Genomic DNA, 6886 nt, shown 5'->3' with positions numbered 1-6886 from the left:
TTTCTTGGTAGGTGAGTTAGGGATCCATTCATCGTCCCAAACATTGATCCGACTACCATCACCGATCCTTCATATATGACCTCTTTTTAGTGTCTACACCCCCAACATAATACTTTGCCATGTGGATGAGGCTCTCTTTTTCAGAGTTGCATTCAAGATATCACAATCTGTATAATATTTGGCTTTGAGAACACGGGCACAAAGGGATCCGGATTATCAATTAATCTCCAAGCCTGTTTCGCAAGCAGGGCTAGGTTAAAACAATGAATATCCCGAAATCCCATTCCGCCTTCTTTCTTTGGCACACACAACTTCCACTACGCAAACTAGTGCATTCTCCTCTGATTGTCATTGTCACCCCACCAATAATGCGACATCGCGTCTGTAATTCCTTTACAAATCTGTTTTGGAATTTTAAAAACCGACATGATGGTATAGCCTGTACATATGATTTGAGTACACTTCCTTTCCTCCTATTAAAAGTTGCCTTTCCTTCCATCCCATAATTCTTTTCATAACTCGTTCCACCAAAAACTGGAAACAAAATCTGTCCTATCTAAACCCATAGTGGATGGTAAGCCTAGATAAGTATCCGGTAATGCCTCGGTCATTATATTCAAACTGATGCAAATTTGTTCCTTCATCTCAACTCTAGTATTAGGGCTAAAAACCACACTTGACTTGTCCACACTAACCTTCTGTCCGAAGCGGCACATTATGATGCAAAGATTTCTTTCAGACACTCAACATTCTCAGTATTGGCCTTCATCGGGATTAAAGAATCATCTGCAAACAATAGATTAGTGAGGGCTGGTGCTTCCATACACACCTTCACTCCCTCAAGCTTCCCTTCTTCCTCAACTTTATTCAGCAAAGCAGTCAATTCTTCAGTACAAAACAGAAACAAATAAAGTGACAATGGTTCACCTTGTCTCAAGCCTCTAGACGGTTTAAAAGTTCATGTTTCTTCTGAGTCAAAAGAAGAATTTATTGGGGAACGTAGTAATTTCAAAAAAATTCCTACGCACAGGCAAGATCATGGTGATGCATAGCAACGAGCGGGAGAGTGTGTCCACGTACCCTCGTAGACCGAAAGCGGAAGCGTTTAGTAACGCGGTTGATGTAGTCGAACGTCTTCGCGATCCAACCGATCCAAGTACCGGACGCACAGCACCTCCGCGATCTACACACATTCAGCTCGGCGACGTCCCTCGAACTCTTGATCCAGTTGAGGCCGAGGGAGAGTTCCGCCAGCATGACGGCATGGTGACGGTGATGATGAAGTTGCCGGCGCAGGGCTTCGCCTAAGCACTACGGCGATATGACCGAGGTGTGTAACTGTGGAGGGGGACACCGCACACGGCTAAGAGATCAATGATCAACTTGTGTGTCTATGGGGTGCCCCCGGCCACGTATATAAAGGATGGAGGGAGGAGGAGGCCGGCCCTCATAGGGCGCGCCCAAAGTGTGGAGTCCTACTAGGACTCCCTAGTCCTAGTAGGGTTCCACCTCCCACATGGAATAGGAAAAAGGGAAGGGAGAAGGAGAAGGAAGGAAGGGAGCGCCCCCTTTCCCTAGTCCAATTCGGACCAGTCCATGGGGAAGGGGCGCGGCCACCCTTGAGGCCTTTCTCTCCTTTCCCGTATGGCCCATTAAGGCCCAATACGAATTCCCGTAACTCTCCGGTACTCCGAAAAATACCCGAATCACTCGGAACCTTTCCGACGTACGAATATAGCCTTCCAATATACCGATCTTTACGTCTCGACCATTTCGAGACTCCTCGTCATGTCCCCGATCTTATCCGGGACTCCGAACATCCTTCGGTACATCAAATCACATAACTCATAATACAAATCGTCATCGAACGTTAAGCATGCGGACCCTACGGGTTCGAGAACTATGTAGACATGACCGAGGCACATCTCCGGTCAATAACCAATAGCGGAACCTGGATGCTCATATTGGCTCCTACATATTCTACGAAGATCTTTATCGGTCAAACCGCATAACAACATACGTTGTTCCCTTTGTCACCGGTATGTTACTTGCCCGAGATTCGATCGTCGGTATCTCAATACCTAGTTCAATCTCGTTATCGGCAAGTCTCTTTACTCGTTCTATAATGCATCATCCCGCAACTAACTCATTAGTCACAATGCTTGCAAGGCTTATAGTGATGTGCATTACCGAGAGGGCCCAGAGATACCTCTCCGATACACGGAGTGACAAATCCTAATCTTGATCTATGCCAACTCAACAAACACCTTCAGAGACACATGTAGAGCATCTTTATAATCACCTAGTTACGTTGTGACGTTTGATAACACACAAGGTGTTCCTCCGGTATTCGGGAGTTGCATAATCTCATAGTCTGAGGAACATGTATAAGTCATGAAGAAAGCAGTAGCAATGAAACTGAAACGATCATAATGCTAAGCTAACGAATGGGTCTTGTCCATCACATCATTCCCGTTCATCAAATGACAACACATGTCTATGTTTAGGAAACATAACCATCTTTGATAAATGAGCTAGTCAAGTAGAGCCATACTAGGGACACTTATGTTTTGTCTATGTATTCACACATGTACTAAGTTTCCGGTTAATACAATTCTAGCATGAATAATAAACATTTATCATGAAATAAGGAAATAAATAATAAATTTATTATTGCCTCTAGGGCATATTTCCTTCAGTCTCCCACTTGCAGTAGAGTCAATAATCTAGTTCACATCGCCATGTGATTTAACACCAATAGTTCACATCACCATGTGATTAACACCCATAGTTCACATCGCCATGTGACCAACACTCAAAGGGTTTACTAGAGTCAGTAATCTAGTTCATATCGCCATGTGATTAACACCCACGGAGTACTAAGGTGTGATCATGTTTTGCTTGTGAGAGAAGTTTAGTCAACGGGTCTGCCACATTCAGATCCGTATGTATTTTGCAAATTTCTATGTCTACAATGCTCTGCACAAAGCTACTCTAGCTAATTGCTCCCACTTTCAATATGCATCCAGATTGAGACTCAGAGTCATCTGGACCAGTGTCAAAGCTTGCATCGACGTAACCCTTTACGGCGAACCTTTTGTCACCTCCATAATCGAGAAACATATCCTTATTCCACTAAGGATAATTTTGACCGCTCTCTGATGATCTACTCCTAGATCACTATTGTACTCCCTTGCCAAATTCAGTGTAAGGTATACAATAGATCTGGTACACAGCATGGCATACTTTATAGAACCTATGGTTGAGGCATAGGGAATGACTTTCATTCTCTTTCTATCTTCTGCCGTGGTCGGGCTTTGAGTCTTACTCAATTTCACACCTTGCAATAAAGGCAAGAACTCCTTCTTTGACTGTTCCATTTTGAACTACTTCAAAAATTTGTCAAGGTATGTGCTCATTGAAAAACTTATCAAGCGTTTTGATCTATCTCTATAGATCTTGATGCTCAATATGTAAGCAGCTTTACAGAGGTCTTTCTTTGAAAAACTCCTTTCAAACACTCCTTTATGCTTTCTAGAAAATTCTACATCATTTCTGATCAACAATATGTCTTTCACATATACTTATCAGAAAACTGTAGTGCTCCCACTCACTTTCATGTAAGAACAGGCTTCACCGCAAGTCTGTATAAATCTATATGCTTTGATCAACTCATCAAAGCGTATATTCCAACTCCGAGATGCTTCGCACCAGTCCATGGATGGATCGCTGGAGCTTGCACATTTTGTTAGCACCTTTAGGATCGACAAAACCTTCTGGTTGCATCATATACAACTCTTCTTTAAGAAATCCATTAAGGAATGTAGTTTTGACATCCATTTGCCAGATTTCATAAAATGTGGCAATTTGCTAACATGATTCGGACAGACTTAAGCATCGCTACGAGTGAAAAAATCTCATCGTAGTCAACACCTTGAACTTTGTCAAAACCTTTTTCGACAAGTCTAGTTTTGTAGATAGTACACTACTATCAGCGTCTGTCTTCCTCTTGAAGATCCATTTATTTTCTATGGCTTGCCGATCATCGGGCAAGTCAACCAAAGTCGACACTTTGTTCTCATACATGGATCCCATCTTAGATTTCATGGCTTCATGCCATTTCGTGGAATCTGGGCTCATCATCGCTTCCTCATAGTTCGTAGGTTCATCATGGTCAAGTAACATGACCTCCAGAACAGGATTACCGTACCACTCTGGTGCGGATCTTACTCTGGTTGACCTACGAGGTTCAGTAGTAACTTGATCTGAAGTTACATGATCATCATCATTAGCTTCCTCACTAATTGGTGTAGGAGTCACAGGAACAGATTTCTGTGATGAACTACTTTCCAATAAGGGAGCAGGTACAGTTACCTCATCAAGTTATACTTTCCTCCCACTCACTTCTTTCGAGAGAAACTCCTTCTCTAGAAAGGATCCATTCTTAGCAATGAATGTCTTGCCTTCGGATCTGTGATAGAAGGTGTACCCAACAGTCTCCTTTGGGTATCCTATGAAGACACATTTCTCCGATTTGGGTTCGAGCTTATCAGGTTGAAGCTTTTTCACATAAGCATCGCAGCTCCAAACTTTAAGAAATGACAACTTGGGTTTCTTGCTAAACCACAGTTCATAAGGTGTCATCTCAACGGATTTAGATGGTGCCCTATTTAACGTGAATGCAGCTGTCTCTAATGCATAACCCCAAAACAATAGTGGTAAAGCGGTAAGAGACATCATAGATTGCACTATATCCAATAAAGTACGGTTATGACGTTCGGACACACCATTATGCTGTGGTGTTCCAGGTGGCATGAGTTTGTGAAACTATTCCACATTGTTTTAATTGAAGGCGAAACTCGTAACTCAAATATTCTCCTCCACGGTCAGATCATAGAAACTTGATTTTCTTGTTACGATGATTTTCCACTTCACTCTGAAATTATTTAAACTTTTCAAATGTTTCAGACTTATGCTTCATCAAGTAGATATACCCATATCTGCTCAAATCATCTGTGAAGGTGAGAAAATAACGATACTTGCCGCGAGCCTCAATATTCATTGGACCACATACATCAGTATGTATGATTTCTAACAAATCTGTTGCTCGCTCCATTGTTCCGGAGAACGGAGTTTTAGTCATCTTGCCCATGAGGCATGGTTCGCAAGTACCAAGTGATTCATAATCAAGTGATTCCAAAAGTCCATCAGAATGGAGTTTCTTCATGTGCTTTACACCAATATGACCCAACCGGCAGTGCCACAAATAAGTTGCACTATCATTATTAACTTTACATCTTTTGGCTTCAATATTATGAATATGTGTATCACTATGATCGAGATTCAATAAACCATTCACCTTGGGTGTATGACCACAGAAGGTTTTATTCACATAAAGAGAATAACAATTATTCTTTGACTTAAATGAATAACCGTATTGCAATAAACATGATCCAATCATATTATGCTCAACGCAAACACCAAATAATATTTATTTTTGGTTCAACACTAATCCCGAAGGTAAAGGGAGTGTGCAATGGTGATCCTATCAACCTTGGAATCACTTCCAACACACATCATCACTTTGCCCTTAACTAGTCTCTGTTTATTTTGCAACTCCCGTTTCGAGTTACTACTCTTAGCAACTGAACCGGTATCAAATACTGAGGGGTTGCTATAAACACTAGTAAAGTACACATCAATAACATGTATATCAAATATACCTTTGTTCACTTTGCCATTCTTCTTATCCGCCAAATACTTAGGGCAGTTCTGCTTCCAGTGACCATTTCCTTTGCAGTAGAAGCACTCAGTTTCAGGCTTGGGTCTAGCTTTGGGCTTCTTCATGGGAGTGGCAACTTGCTTGCCATTCTTCTTGTAGTTCCCTTTCTTTCCCTTGCCCTTTTACTTGAAACGAGTGGTCTTGTCAACCATCAACACTTGATGCTTTTTCTTGATTTCTACCTTCGCCAATTTCAGCATCACGAAGAGCTCGAGAATTACTTTCGTCATCCCTTGCATATTATAGTTCATCACGAAGTTCTAGTAACTTGGTAATAGAGACTAGAAAACTTTGTCAATTACTATCTTATCTGGAAGATTAACTCCCACTTGATTCAAGCAATTGTAGTACCCAGACAATATGAGCACATGCTCACTTGTTAAGCAATTCTCCTCCATCTTGTAGGCAAAGTGCTTGTCAAAGGTCTCATACCTTTCGACATGGGCATGAGTCTGAAATACTAATTTCAACTCTTGGAACATCTCATATTCTCCATGGCGTTCAAAACGTCTCTGAAGCCCCGATTCTAAGCCGTAAAGCATGGTGCACTAAACTATCAAGTAGTCATCATATCGAGCTTGCCAAACATTCATAACGTCTGCATCTGCTCCTACAATCGGCGTGTCACCTAGCGGTGCTTCTTCTGTGCAGCAATGAGGATAATCCTCAGATCACGGATCCAATCCGCATCATTGCTACTAACATCTTTCAACTTAGTTTTCTCTAGGAACATATCAAAAATAAAATAGGGGAGCTAAACGCGAGCCATTGATCTACAACATAGATATGCTAATACTACCAGGACTAAGTTCATGATAAATTAAAGTTCAATTAATCATATTACTTAAGAACTCCCACTTAGATAGACATCCCTCTAGTCATCTAAATGATCACGTGATCCAAATCAACTAAACCATGTCTGATCATCACGTGAGATGGAGTAGTTTTCAATGGTGAACATCACTATGTTGATCATATCTACTATATGATTCACGCTCGACCTTTTGGTCTCCAGTGTCCCGAGGCCATATCTGTATATGCTAGGCTCGTCAAGTTTAACCCGAGTATTCTGCGTGTGCAAAACTGGCTTGCACCCGTTGTATG

Source organism: Triticum aestivum, chromosome 7D, assembly GCF_018294505.1.
Source record: "Triticum aestivum cultivar Chinese Spring chromosome 7D, IWGSC CS RefSeq v2.1, whole genome shotgun sequence".
Classification (NCBI taxonomy): Eukaryota; Viridiplantae; Streptophyta; class Magnoliopsida; order Poales; family Poaceae; genus Triticum; species Triticum aestivum.
The sequence above is the reverse complement of the archived record's forward strand: the minus strand, read 5'-3'. Positions refer to the sequence as shown.